This window comes from Oryzias latipes, chromosome 16, assembly GCF_053564925.1.
Source record: "Oryzias latipes strain Hd-rR chromosome 16, Olatipes_Hd-rR_3.1".
Lineage (NCBI taxonomy): Eukaryota > Metazoa > Chordata > Actinopteri > Beloniformes > Adrianichthyidae > Oryzias > Oryzias latipes.
In genome coordinates, this window is record NC_136252.1 from 11,673,074 (window position 1) to 11,687,484 (window position 14,411).

Sequence of the window (14,411 nt, forward strand, 5' to 3'; positions counted from 1 at the left end):
AACAAGTTGGAAGAGCTTTTTTTCTTGTGCTGCTGCTTTTTGGCTGAATGCTACGCAATGCTTTTTTGTCATTCATAGTTGCATTTAAACAACAGCAGCACAAGGAAAAGCAGTCCTGGCATGTCATCTGAGGACACAGGGATGGAACAATTGGAGCTAACTTGCAGCCCGTTAGACATGGTTACATTTAGATCCACACTGCTGCCAAGCAACATGCCAACTGGGGATGCTGGGTAATTGAAATGCTGGACTGTGGCTCTGCTTTGAGGTGTCAGAGCATGTTACAGTCGTGCCTCCAGCCTCTAATCTAAGGTGAGGTAGTGCTGATGTCTTTGGGGCCATGGCTGTATTTGAGATGGCAGCATCCTAAGCTCCTGTTCAGGTCCTATTAAGCAGTGCCGCTTGCTGAGCTCAGTCTAGAGACAGCTAGCTGCCAGCTTCGATCACATCTATCAATACTGTGACTTTCTAAAGAACGCTGGTTAGCAGCAAGGCTGAGGCCAATCAGATCACCAAAGATGTTAACTGGTTTCACATTTTGCTCCCTTCAACCCCACTATTTCTATTCCTAATGTAAAATCATATATGTGTAGTCATGCTAGTAGGCAGGGCTGCATGGTGGAGCAGTGGTTAGCACTCTCACTCACAGCATGAAGGTCCTGGTTCAAATCACAGTGTGGAATTTGCTTGTTTTCCCTGTGCATGTATGTGCACTTCCACAGTGCAGAAATATGCTTCAGAGACTAATTGGTGACTCCTACATTTCTTTAGGTGTGAATGTGAGTGTGTGGTTGTTTGTCTCTGTGTGGCCACATGATGTGCTGGCAAATCATCCACAGTCCACTCTGCCTTTGCCAAACAGAGGCTCCAGAAACCCCCTGAGCCTGAAATGGATAAAGCGGGTCTGGAAAACGGAATGTTGGATGTATAAGTTATGTAAAAATATTTTTCAGTCCTTGAAGAGGATTTGATTTTTTTTTAAATGATATGAGCGCTGTTTTGAAGTTTTAAAGCTGTGGCACGAGCTTAAAGATGTTTAGGCCATTGCTGCTGGTCGTCTGTTTCTGTGCTAAAGTTGGGTTTGAATACTTGTTAACAAAATATTGTGGAACTGCAGACATGTTCATAAGGTGGAACAGATATGGAACTGCAGCCCAATGTTCTCAACCCTGAAGGTAAAGTCCTGTTGGTCGCAACACAGCTGAGTGTGTGAACTGAGTGTGTGCTGTCCACATCTGACTGTTGGACTCCTGAGGATGCGGTGAGCTGCCGTCATGGCCACACTTGTCAACAATTTGATGGTTTAGCCTCCCAATCCCACCCTTCACAATTACTGTCAAACAAGGCGAGCACCAGGTCCCATTGGTGTGACCCAGCTGGATTTGAACCTCCAAGGCTGTTAAAGTCCCTCTTTCAATCTCAAACTGTTCCCAGCTGTCTTTTAATTATGATTATGCTGTTTTTAGCCAAAATGTAAAAAGAAAAGTTTTGTTTTCTTGGACATAGTTCTGTAAAGCGGCAAGAATTAATTGGAAATTCACCTCTGAGTTGCGGGCAGGACAGTTGGTTCAGAGCAACCCGTCTCCTTCCCATCATCCATCTGTTTGCATGCTCTCCCACTAGTTTACAGCCCCTCATACCCCCAACCTAGCACTAGTGGAGCAACAAAAATGAGGAGCAATATTGGAGCTATCTATCCCTACAGTTTAGATCCAGTTTCCAGCTCAGACGAGGAAAACCAAGACGTTCATGGATTGATTTGTCTACAGGTGGGTGCATCAGAATGGAGCAGATAAGCTTGAGTCCCGCTGTTATGTAACACCTACAAGCTTTTTCTAACAGCATTCAATTTTCTTTATGTATGTCCTCAATCATGAGCAAAATGCCGCAAGAATGAGTTAAAACCACCAAAAAAAACAATTTTCATTGTTTTCAAGTGGGTCTTTTTTGAGAAATTTACATTTTGTTCTTTGGAATTCACCTTATGTGAAGAAACTTATCAGGATACATAACAGACAAAATAGTGCAAGGAGAATAGTTGGAGACTTTTCCATTACAACCCCATCATGGCGTTCAGTGCAGGTCTGCATCATGACTCTCTAAGTTACTTTCTCATTTGTGAGACTAAACTATAAAAAACAAAAGGCTCATTGACATTTATGAACATATTTTTACAGACATGAAACTGAATTTTTAGAGCTTTGGCAGACATTTTTGATCCCTTGCATGATGACATTTATTCATCACATGAAGCTATGATGCAAGAAAACTTCAGGGCGTATAGGCAGTACAGACATTTTAGTGTCTGCTGGTGGATCCACATCGGCACTGATGTCCACGTAGAAATGGCATAAAGTAACTAAATCAATCAATTCTACATTGAGTTTAACATAAACTCTACTTTATATTTAGTTTGTTTGAAAATAAACAACAAATTTTAAAATTTCTGTCATGTTAGAAATAACTGAAAGCCTCCCAGACATGTAAATGGCACTAACAAGATGCTGTGAAACCAAGATGAAAGTTTCCTCATACTGCATGAGAGTTGCATTAGTAATTATTTTACAAGAGTTTACACGCAAAATGGTAACACAGAGGAGGATTCTGGAAGAGCTCTGATTGGTCAGAAGAGTTCAGGGTTCTACAGATGTTCTTGGATCAGTTTTCCAAGTGGATCTCTAGTTCAGGCAGCAGTCCTGCGGCTGTCAATCATGTTCCCACAGTCTTTGAGGCGTGGCTTCCTGCAGCTGATTACCGCGCTTTGGTCAGATGACAGGCTGTCATGGATCTGAAGTGAGGAGTGGACAGGCGCTGGACAAAATGTGTAAAAATAGCAGCAAATGAAGAAAGGAAAGGCTTTAATGAGCGTTGATGGGGCTGCTGTGGACTCCCTGGAGGCTTCACATTCAGATGCATCAGAGAGCGCAGTGGTACGAGTCATCAGACACGCTGTCTTAAAAGCTGCTCATTGACAGGCTGGGCCCATTTCACAGACAGCCCTTTGCTCAGAAAAGAAGCACATGTCTCCCAAAATACTTTATTAGTGGAACAGAGCAGTCTGCTGTATATCATTAGCTGTGGTTACACGGACAAAAGTATTTGGAATAAACGCTTTATCAGAATAAAAATGCGTCATGTAAACACATTGTTCGGAATACTCTGCCTTAATCAGATTCATCCAGATCAAAATTTCTTTCCGATCGAAATAGGCGGGTCATGCTGATTGTTGAACCGATCGTGGTGCATATAAACAATTTATTCTAATTGTGGGTGACTACTGCTCTGGCTTTTACGTCAGACATAGATGGTGTGGCGCTCCAAAGCAAACAGGACTCGTGCTCAGCACGAGCGAAGTCTCTGAGCAGTGCAGCCGACTCGTAGCTTTGTGTTTGTGGGCAGGGGAGGGTGCTTTGTTACGGTGTGGCACTCTGGAGGAGGCTGCGAACTGCAGTCCATCCGGATACTCTGCATAAATGAGCTGCTGAACTCAGGAGAACCGTGTCTCCTGGAAGAACCATGTGAGCTGGTGGAAGCGGCTTTTGAATGCACAAATGCCGCCTGCACACATTCCTGAGAAACCATGAAAACAATCATGTGAATTTGTGTTACCAATCTTGTCCAGACAAAATAAAGACTGATGTTATTCCCATATACATACGTTCAGCCAAGATGCACATTTCGGCGTTGCCTGCACGGATTTTAAATGCATCCAAAGCTAAATGTTGTTAACACGTATTAGCCTAAACCTAACCCTTCTTCTGGCTCAGTTTGGCCAAGAATAAAGCACTGGCCGCACATATTTAGAAAATTATGAGCGAACAGGCACTTACTAATAATCATAACAATAATAAAAGCATGTTTAGATGATCCTCTCGCTCTATGCCGCAGCTTTTTTTGTTTACAATGGAACTCGCCTCTACTTCTACGGCCATTTTAGATAGTTCTGCGCATGTCAAAAGGATTTATTCTGATCGAAAGTGTGGCGTTTATAAACATTTGTTATAATCGGATGAAGTTTTTCTGGGACCATGTACACAGTTCAATTCTAATCCGATCTTTGATCCGATCAAAGACATTTTGCACATGTAACCGCAGATTGTGTTTGTGCAGCTGCTGTTAAAACACTGGGAGATTTCACACAGAGGTGCTGCTGCACAGCCCTCTGTGTGAAATTGTTACAGTGCAACCACAAGGTGTCTCTTTTCCTCCATGATAGTTCTCTTCTGTTCTATTCTCCACAGAATAAATGTTGCCTTGAATACAGAGAAAAGCAGGCAGCTGAGGGGATGGGGCTGAGACAAGGCAGAGGTGAGGAGGAGGAGGAGGAGGCTTGATCATCAGAGCAGGACCAAATGAAAGTCAAGTAGGCTGATAAACACTCAGGCGAGAGCGCCATGCACAGCTTTACTGAACACCATTCACAGTCAGACTCTTATTTTGAAAGAAATCTCAAATATCCTTCTCTCCAATAAAGGCTGGTCACGTGAAACAAAAACCCTTATGCAGCTTTGTTCGCAATAAAGAATCTCTTTGTCTGCATCTTGTCTCCAGCGGACGTGTTCTTGAGTGACCATCGGCAGCATGCAGACGTCTCTGAAAGCAGAGCTTCAGTCGGTTTGCTGCCCTGAAACATTCTTATGTGCGAAAACAGAGTGAGAGAGAGGCAGCCTTAGCTGCACATCAATCTGGAGCAGCTGTAGCAGCCCTTCCAAACCATTCTGGTGATCAATCAAATTTATTCACACAACCCTTTTTATGTTAACATTGATAGCACAAAGTAATTCACAAGTGCAACAAAAAAAGTAACACAAGTGAACAGAGAACAGAAAAACAATAACAATGAAAGACAAAGAACAGTCATCTATTTGTCATTCAAACATTTTACTACAAGAAGGAATTAATTGTTGAGCTTTATCCTTTATGGTTTAAAGACCAACTCCAATGAAAATCATGTTTTTGGTGTTTTCAATATATTCCTGCTTTTTGATGATGGAGGACAAATGTAAAGAAAATGAAGCTGAAAATGGAGTTTGTGAGTATTTCTTGTTTCAGATGGTTGCGGATCAGGAACAGACGAAAAAATCCAGTTTGAAAAAGATTTCAGTTGTTACGTAAAATCTACAATTGACGGTCCCTGCTCTGCTCCAAACCCACAAAACACATATGGGCTGAATGAGCAAACCCCAACAAATCCTCCAGCCCCCTAAAGAGGGTGTAGAGCTGGCCACTGTTCTGAGACCAGGAAACAGCACCGTTGTTCCTGGATCTGAGGTTCAACAATCGGACAGACTCTTCTTTCCAGTACCTTATAGGCTTTCCCATGGAGGTTGAACGTGATTCCCCAGTAATCCCCTCCGGTCCCCCTTCTCAAAAAGGGGAACCACATCCCTGTCTGCCAGTACAGTGGTGCAGTTCCCAACTGCCACGCAATACTGCTGAGATGTGTCAGCTGCTAAGACACTCCCACAGCATCCAGAGACTTTTGTCAGAGCGGACTTTATCCACTCCCTGAGCCTTATCACGGAGCTCAAACATTTTTCTCACTGACCTCTGCGGCTCCAGACTTCTGGAGATATTTGCAACAAACGGTTGGGTTGCAGGCATGAAAATACAACCATTAATGACTTCAAATAGTTAACTCTACAACCTGTTTGCTGTGAAAAGAAAATTAATTATGGGCCCCTCCATTTGGCTGTTATTGTTCCTATCCACATATGTGTCCCGTTCAGGAATCACGTTCTATAATCATTAGACATGTCAGAAAATGTCCTTTTGTCTGTTACAACAGCGCGTGGATGAGAAACGTGACACGATTAATCCGTTGCTTGATGGAGTTTGGAGGGAAACTTATGAGGTACTACCGGGTAAATTATTACATTGTGATTTTTTTGATAATTGTTTGTTCGGTAATGATCATAAGTTTTTATATCTAAAAAGGATAGAGTGAACATTTCCTCTATTAATTAATTTTGACATTTATTATGTCCCTTAAATCTGATTAAAACTTTTTTTACTGGAGCTTATGATATCAGTCAAGTGAATAGAAATTTCCTTTATGTCTGTTTAATTACTAGTCAATATCAGAATGGCTTTAGTCTGTTTCTCTTTTAAATACTTTATTTAAACATTAACAGTGTCTGACTGAAATGTAAAAAGATCTCCTGGATATGTAGTCTCACCAGCCATTGGCCAACAGATCAGGCCTCCACTCGGGTCAAAAGGTTATGGATACTTTGATTTCAGTCTTTGCAGTGAAGCTGGTTCTTAAAATTATTGTACATTTTGTGGTACAAGCAACAAATTTGGCCTGGATGTACCATAGGATCCCCTCTTTTAGAAAAGCACGTTAGCAACAAGAAAATCCAAGATTTTAAAATATATTTAAGCAGTGAAAAAGTTTTTGCCCCCTTACCGATTTCTGTTTTTCTTTTTTGCATATGAATCACTAACGTCTCAAATTATCAAACCAATTTTAATATCACGAAGAGAACCCAAGGAAATACAATATGCAGTTTCAAAATAATAGTTTCATTTACCAAGAGGGGAAAAATTAAAATCCTATCCGGCTCTGTGTGAAGAAGTAATTAGCCCCCCCCCTCCCCCATAAATCACAAAGTTACTGCTAACTACAAAGTTGAGACAGACAAGGTCAACTTCACAAGCCAAACCCAAACCTTTTACCACCAGACTTGTTCAATTAAGAAATCCCTCCAAAAGTACCTTTTAGAGAAATTAAAGTAGGCTACTAAATCTCAAGAACCAGCACATCATGCCAGGTTCCAAAGAAATTTCAGAAGAAATTAGAAAAGCGATCAGTCTGGAAAAGATTACAAACACATCTCCAAGGGTTTGGGGCTCCAGCGAACCACTGCCAGAACAAATATCCACAAATGGAGAAAACTGGGAACTGTGGCAAATCTTGAGTAGTGTCTGGGTGATATTAAAATTGGTTTGATTATTTGAGACCTTTGTGTGTGGTTCAGATGCATAAAAAACAGAAATCAAAAAGGGGCGAATACCTTTTCACAGCATATTGATGAATAAGCTGATTCACTTTGATCTTTTTGAAGGATGAAAAGTTACGGTTGTCATTGGAATGTAAACACTGGATCTAAACCTCCAATGTAAGAGGGTTAACAAACCTGAACACCTTTGTTATCAATTTTGAAAGGAATAAAGCGATTACCTTTTTTTTGCCCCATTTTTAGCTCATCTTGAACAGTAAAACATCATTTTGCATTGACACCGGCTAAAGTTGTAGAATTTCCGCTACCCGCCAACTATGTCTGGGTGCCATCTTGTCTGCAGCCACGTCCCCCTTCAATTGAGAGCCCATAGAGAGGGAGGCTCAGAAAACACTAATACCCACTGTGTGTTTGGCTGATATGCTGGACTTAGTGAGAGGTTTGGTTGTCAGCTGTTATCTCTGTGTAGAGATGCTCATGCACTGATCTGTTATCACCTTGTGTCTGTATAACTGAGAGGAATGACAGAACCCCCAGCTTGGCTTCTGCATGTTCTCCCTGCATGCGTAAGTTTTCTCTGACCAAAAACATGTAGCTTTGGTTTGTTGGCTACTCTAAATTTTCCCATGAGTGGGGATGTTTGTGGTCATGTGGGCTGTTGACAGACTGGTGACAGGATATACCTGTCTGCATCTTTGGCCAATAGCAACTGGGATATACACTCAAAAAAAGGAAATTACCAGCCAATAAACTTTACGAAAATTTAACTTGTCATTTCAACCAGAACATTTTATGTTTGTAAATCATGATGAATCATGTCGCTTGTACATAAAAATAATCTATTTAATAGTTATTTAATGGAATCATGTTGATCCAACAAGATTCCATTAAATTGGATAATGGCTGTAGATAACCTCACGATATCACGAGATTATCCGAGATCTCTCAACTACACCTGGCTGCGGCCTGGGGAACGCTCAACATCGCGGAATGCCTGAACGCTGCAAAATGTTAACCCCGCCCACGTTGAGCCTGTCTTCTTCGCATTTTACAAGTTTCCATGTGCAAAATTGCCACCTAGGGAAGTTAAGGAGGGCATAGTCTCATTTTGTTGAACCAACATCTTTCAAATTAGTTACAGCCCTCTAAAAAGTGTATTTGGGCTGTAGTTGGAAAGATACACTTTTTTACATTAATCGAACTTAATTATTTAGTTTGGTGAAAATAAATCATTTTTTTGAGTTCATTCAACTTAAGAATAATACTTAGTTGTCTGACAGTTATTTTACTTTGAATCAACTTAATTCAATTAAGTTGGTGTAACTTTGATGTGAAGCTGTCAATGCGTCATGACGTCATAACGTAAGGCAGCGCAAGGAATTGTGAGATACCATTTTCTTTGCCCATCTGGGCAGATTGGGGTTTAAGTGTGTTTTTGTCCATGGGTTATGTTCATTTCTTTCTGCACCATGAGTTAGAGTGTGGAGGATGATGAACAACCACCAGCCCCCTTGTGCAGAAAACCCCTGTATATCAAAATAAAGACAGAGTTGAATGAGCTCCCGCCTTGTAATGTGAGACATTGCTAGGTCATTCATGTCTTTGATGTGGAGATTACAAAGCCCATAGGTTGAATCTTTAGAAAAATTAACAAAATGAAGGAAAATAGGGGGGGAAAATTTGAAGTTATATCAAAATATTAAATTGAGTGTGATACACATAAAAAATTAAGTTGAACAAACTTAATTCAATAACGTGCTACAAATTGAGGTGTTTTAGGTTGAACCTAAATACATTAAGTTGACCCAACCCAGGTACATTAAGTGGGACCAATGTGATCCATTTTTGTTGAAGTAAAGCTAATGTAATCAGGTGGAAATCCTTTCCATAATTTTTGTTCATTCAGTGTGATAGTTTTTTGAGTGTAGCCTCAAGCAGCCCCCCAACCCAGGCAAAAACCAGGTTTGGAAGAAGGATGGATGAATATCCTGTTTGTGTTTATAGTCATTTGTGGTCTGCTGCTGTATATTTTTAGGGTTTCTGTTTAATTTGTACTGATTTTATCTGTGATCCCCATTAATCCCCTCGTTCTCTTCTGCCTTCAGCACCAAAAACTGCTGCTCTGTTCTCAATCGGTTCATTCTTGCTTGGAATGTTCAGGCCGCTAACATGATCACGTGTTTGCTGTAATTAATAGTAAAGATGTGATGAATGTCTGCAACAGTACAAAGGTATTCCTAACACTGCAACTCTTTATTACATTTAACAAGTAACAGCAAGGAAAAAAGCAAATGTAAACAGAGCAGAAAACTAAACAGATGAACAACAGCCTGAGAACAACTTTTTGTGTCAGAAATGACACAAAGTCTAAACATGAAGCTTCATTTGCCAAACAGCACATTTTCCTGCACCACACTCGCCTGAACCACAACAAAAAGTTTGAGGGTCAAGCAAAGTCTCAGGCTTCCTCCACAGTTTTAAAAAAAGGTCAAAAAGGCCAAAAAACAAAGAACTGTTGCCGTCAAGCCCAATATACACATAAACTCGTCAGAGAGCAGGGAGAAGACATCACTTTCCATACACTGCAGAGAAGCAGCCGAGAAACAACAGCAAACATGCCTTGAAAGATCAATCAGGGTGACCTGACAGCACAGTTTCTCTTATAACATTCAAATGAGCCCAGATGATTATGGATTCAGAGAGCTGTGTTTCTACAGTACTTGAGGAGAAGGGTTCTTCAAAACAAAGTTAACAGAAGAACACTGAGCTGCTGAAAGATCAATGAGCTGCTTCTGAAAAAGCTTCAGCTCAATAGAACGAATAACTGAGTGGAAACGAAGCACGGAGGGGGCCGGAGCGAGCCACAGCAGCACAACACGAGAGCGCTGACAGAAGGCACGTTTTCCTATCGTAGTGGTGCAGGTGGACTTCATGCAGGTTGTTACTGCAGTGGAGTAAATAACAGCAGAGACGCTGACAACGATCTGCCAGAGTCCAGAGTCTGAGGCTGACACACGGCAGCAGCTTCTGTGCGGCATCGCACTGATCTTTACTGAAGTCTGGCGGGCTTTTCATAAAATGAACCTCAGTGAGACATTTTAGGACAAACAACACTGTTTTTTGTGAATTTAACTACAGCTGACAGAGACAAAACTGCTAAAATGTGGTCTCAGCTTTTTTTTTTTTTTACACCCACTCATGCTTTTTCATAGAGCATAATTTATATTCTCCGTGTACAAATGTGATAAAAGCTCAGTGCTACCCATTTGGGATCTGTTTCAAAATTGTTTCATTTTGCTTTCAACTCAAGTGTACTTCCCAGCTATCAGCTCCAAAAAAAGTGTATTTAAAAATAAACTCCAACAGCTGAATTCACGTGTCTAAGCTTGATTGACAGTTTCTCCAAATCCTGAGATAAAGCCAATTAAAGAACACGGACAAGAGTGTGAAAAATAAATATGGCAAAGCTGGATAAATAAATGAATTACCTCAAAGGGGCATTATTTCAATGCACATGCATATTGAAGATTAAAAACACCTATAAATATTAATGTGGGGCAATTTCCAGAGTTCAAAAAGGCAGTGAATTATCTGTGTGGGCTTGGAGTGGGCCTGATGCCCTCCCTCTGGCAGAGCTGAGCTTGCTGACAAACACTCAGAGATGCAGTGGATGATGAGATGAGACCCGTGTGTGGAAGCATTCGTATGAGGCTTTGGTGAACACCACTGTACATGTCCAAAACTGTCACAATTAAAGCAGCCTTTAAAAGTCTAACCAGGTCACCAGCACCATTTTTAGGTGCTCACGTGTCTTGTCTCATTCTCCAGTTTTGCAAAGCATGAAAAATGAAATGATTTGTATACACATCCCATTTAATTAGAAAGCAGATTACGGGCACATCAATCCTGGCTCAGCTCCAGGGAGTGGAGGAAAAGGTTGCTAAATTTATCATTCTGCCTTCCGTTACGGGACATTTAAATATGAGTCTGACCGTCCTCTGAGAAGAAGGAAAGCTTCACCTCAGGGTTCTCCCGTTTCACAAACACCTCAAGGGGTTCTCCTCACAATACAAGTGTGCTCCATACCAGCCCAAAACAGAACATTCTGGCTCACACACAGACTCATGCAGGGATTATGAGCAGTGATGAAGAAACGGCGTTCAGAGAGGATCAGCTTCATCACCGTTGAATAAAAGCAGCAAAGAAAAATTAAAAATAGGACAGGATTGAAACTTAAAGACCAGGATTTTATTTCATGATCAGATTCTTCTGTCAAAAAATGTGACTCTCCTTCCAACCAAACTGTTTTTTTTTTGTGCATTTCTATTTTATTTTAATGAACAACTTTACTGTCAACTTTTGGTGAATATTTGTATTTTTGCTTTAAAATGTTATTAAAAAAAAAAAAAAAAAAAAGAAAATTTCCATCCTTCCTAAATGGTTTCTCACTGAACCTTGGGTCCTCTACCAGAGGCCTGGGAGCTTGAGGGTCCTGCAAAATCTTAGCTGTTCCTAGCACTGCACTTTTATGGACTGAGAGGTCTGAGGTCTTTCCAGGTATCTGTTGTAGCCACTCCTCCAGCTTGGGGGTTACTGCCCCGAGTGCTCCAATTACCACGGGCACCACTGTCACCTTCACTTTCATGCTTTCTCCAGTTCTTCTCTGAGTCCCTGGTATTTCTCCAGTTTCTCATGTTCCTTCTTCTTGATGTTTGTATAGCGCAGTGCCACATCCACCACAACGGCTTTCTTCTGTTTTCTCCACCACTACATTGTCTGGTTGGTTCGCCATTATTGTCCTATCAATCTGTATCTGGAAGTCCCACAGGATGTTACTTTTGATTTATTCTCTTTCAGTGTATTGACAAACTTGAATCTCAAGTTGTTTAAAAAAGGTCTTTAAATTATTACCATGAATCATGTCTATACCATGTGATCTTAATGCTCAAGAGCAGCAGGCACCAAAATCTACACTTGATAATGTGCTGAATAAATGGATGTGATTAACATCATCTAGTTGTAGCTTAAAAGTATTGACATAAAAAAGTCTCAGAATTGGACTTTTCACTTTTTTTGTTGTTGCATTTTTCTGTTTCTTGAATTCCATATCTGACCTGGAAAAGATCAAAGTACTTTGGCATGCATCTTGTTAAAAATCTTTGGCACCAATTAACCTTTTTCCCAAGTAACTTAACATTCAGAACAAAGCTGACTGACAAGTTCTCAATGTCTTCAGAAAGACATCAGATTCTCACCCAATGAGGTCAAAATTATCACATGAATGGTCAACGAAAATTCCAGAACCACAGGGGGTGAAAACATGGTTTGGAGCATTTTTTTCAAAGGAACAGTGACAACTGATCTGTGTAAATGAAAAAATTAATGGGGCTATGCATTGTGAGGTTATACGTATAATCGTCCCTCAATTAGCAAAGGCGTGGAAGATGGAATGTGACTGTGCCTTTGAGCATGACAATAAGCCCAAACACACAAACTAGACCACTCCAGAACCTTGAAATGTTTTTTTAATGAAGCCACTTCTTTAAAAAACATTTCAAGGGTCTGGAGTGGTCTAGTTAGTCTCCAGATGTCAACCCCACAGAAAATCATTGGCGGGAGTTTAAAGTTCATGTTTCCAACCGACATCCCCAAAACAGCACTGCTGTAAAGAAGATCTGCATGGAGGAATGGACCAAAATACCAGCAACAATGTGTGAAAGCATTTTGAAGACTTAAGATGTTTGGCCTCTGTCGTTGCCAAAAGGGGAATATAATAAAGTCTTGAGATGAACTTGTCATGTGCGGGGGTGGCTTGAGAGCCGGTAGGACCCAGAATGCAGAGGCGGAGGCACACGGTTCAAGGGCAAGGGGTTTAATAGAAACAAAAAGCGCTGCAGAGCAGGATGACAGAACAAAACTAAAACTTACTGTGGCATGGCGAGGGACAAGGAACAAGGCATGAACACCATAACAGGGTTAATGGACCAACACAGGAGGAAGGCAGAGACGAGACTTAAATACAGACAGGGCAGACAAGACACAGGTGGACACGATCAGGGCTGATGGGGACCAAAGGAAGTAAAACTCAAGAAAACAGACAAGACAGGAGACTTTCAAAATAAAACAGGAAACAGAAACAAGACAGAACAAGGACCAAAAACAAGACAACAAATTCAAATCATGACAGAACTGTTGTTATTGACCGAATATTAAAACCAACCTAGAGTCACAAATCAAGATCAGAGACAGAAAAGTGGTCAGTATCAGTGGAGCTTTAGCTTGACACAAACTGAAGGCTGGAATGTGCAGAGAGCCACCAAAAACTAGAACCTCAAAAGACCAAAAGGATAATACAGATCAGGAAGCAGGACAGGATTCTGAAATTATAAGCCACTCTTAAGACACATAGTCTCTGTCTGAATTCTTATCTTAACTACATGTGCGACTTTTAAAGTTACTAAGCAGTCTCTCTTTGTCTTGCAAAAAAGTGAAATTTTCCAGTCTCTTTTCTTTTATTACCTTTCCCCAAGCCCGTCACAGCAGATGGTCACCCTTACAGAGAATGGTCTAGCTGGATGTTTCTTCCCAATTTTCAATTGACCCAGCTCTTTATTTCAGTTAGGGAGGCAGATACAATCATCTTCATAGCTATACTTCAAACCTTCTTTTATGGTTAAGATTATGGTTAGAGATGGTACCAACTGATTCTGACACAGAGAAAAGCATTTTAAAGTGATCCCAAACACTCAGCTTCAGAATCCATTGGAATTACGTTAACTGCGTTCAAGTTTCCTTGAAGCCAAATCAACAAACTTCCTCATGGTGTGTGTTCCTGGTCTATGAGGGGGATGGCCAATCAGCCAGTCTGCTGCTGGATGTGTCGGGAAAGATTGGTCAGGTCTTTAACGTGATGCAGTGCCTGTCCAAGCATCCTATCAAGATAAGAGATGAGCTGTCCCTGCAGGTGAACTGCAGCTCACAGGGCGCCATTCATGCTGCAGTCTGAACGTGTACACACAGAGCTCTGAGAGATAGTAAAATAAAAATAACATCCAGCTACATTTGTGAATTATCAGCTTTAAACATGAAAACAAAGGACTAGAGCTAAAGTTGGAGTTCTCAGTGGATAATGGAATCAAGAAAACAAATTTTCACTTATGCACACAGAAAAGAAACAGCAAACTTCTTTTGTATCTTTTTTGTGGATGTATCACCTCTTTTATTGATGCTAATTAAACCTCTTGTATCGCTGTTTTGGAACATTGCGGTTTGTGGAGGCATCAATCTTCACAGATTTAACACATTTGTCCAATACCGATGTAAAAAGCATTATGCTTCCTGCGTGATGGTTACCAAACATTAGCTTCCAGACATAAGGGGGTCATTGTCAACCAGTATATTGAATTACAGGCCTACAAATATCAGATTACTGGGAGTAACCTGATA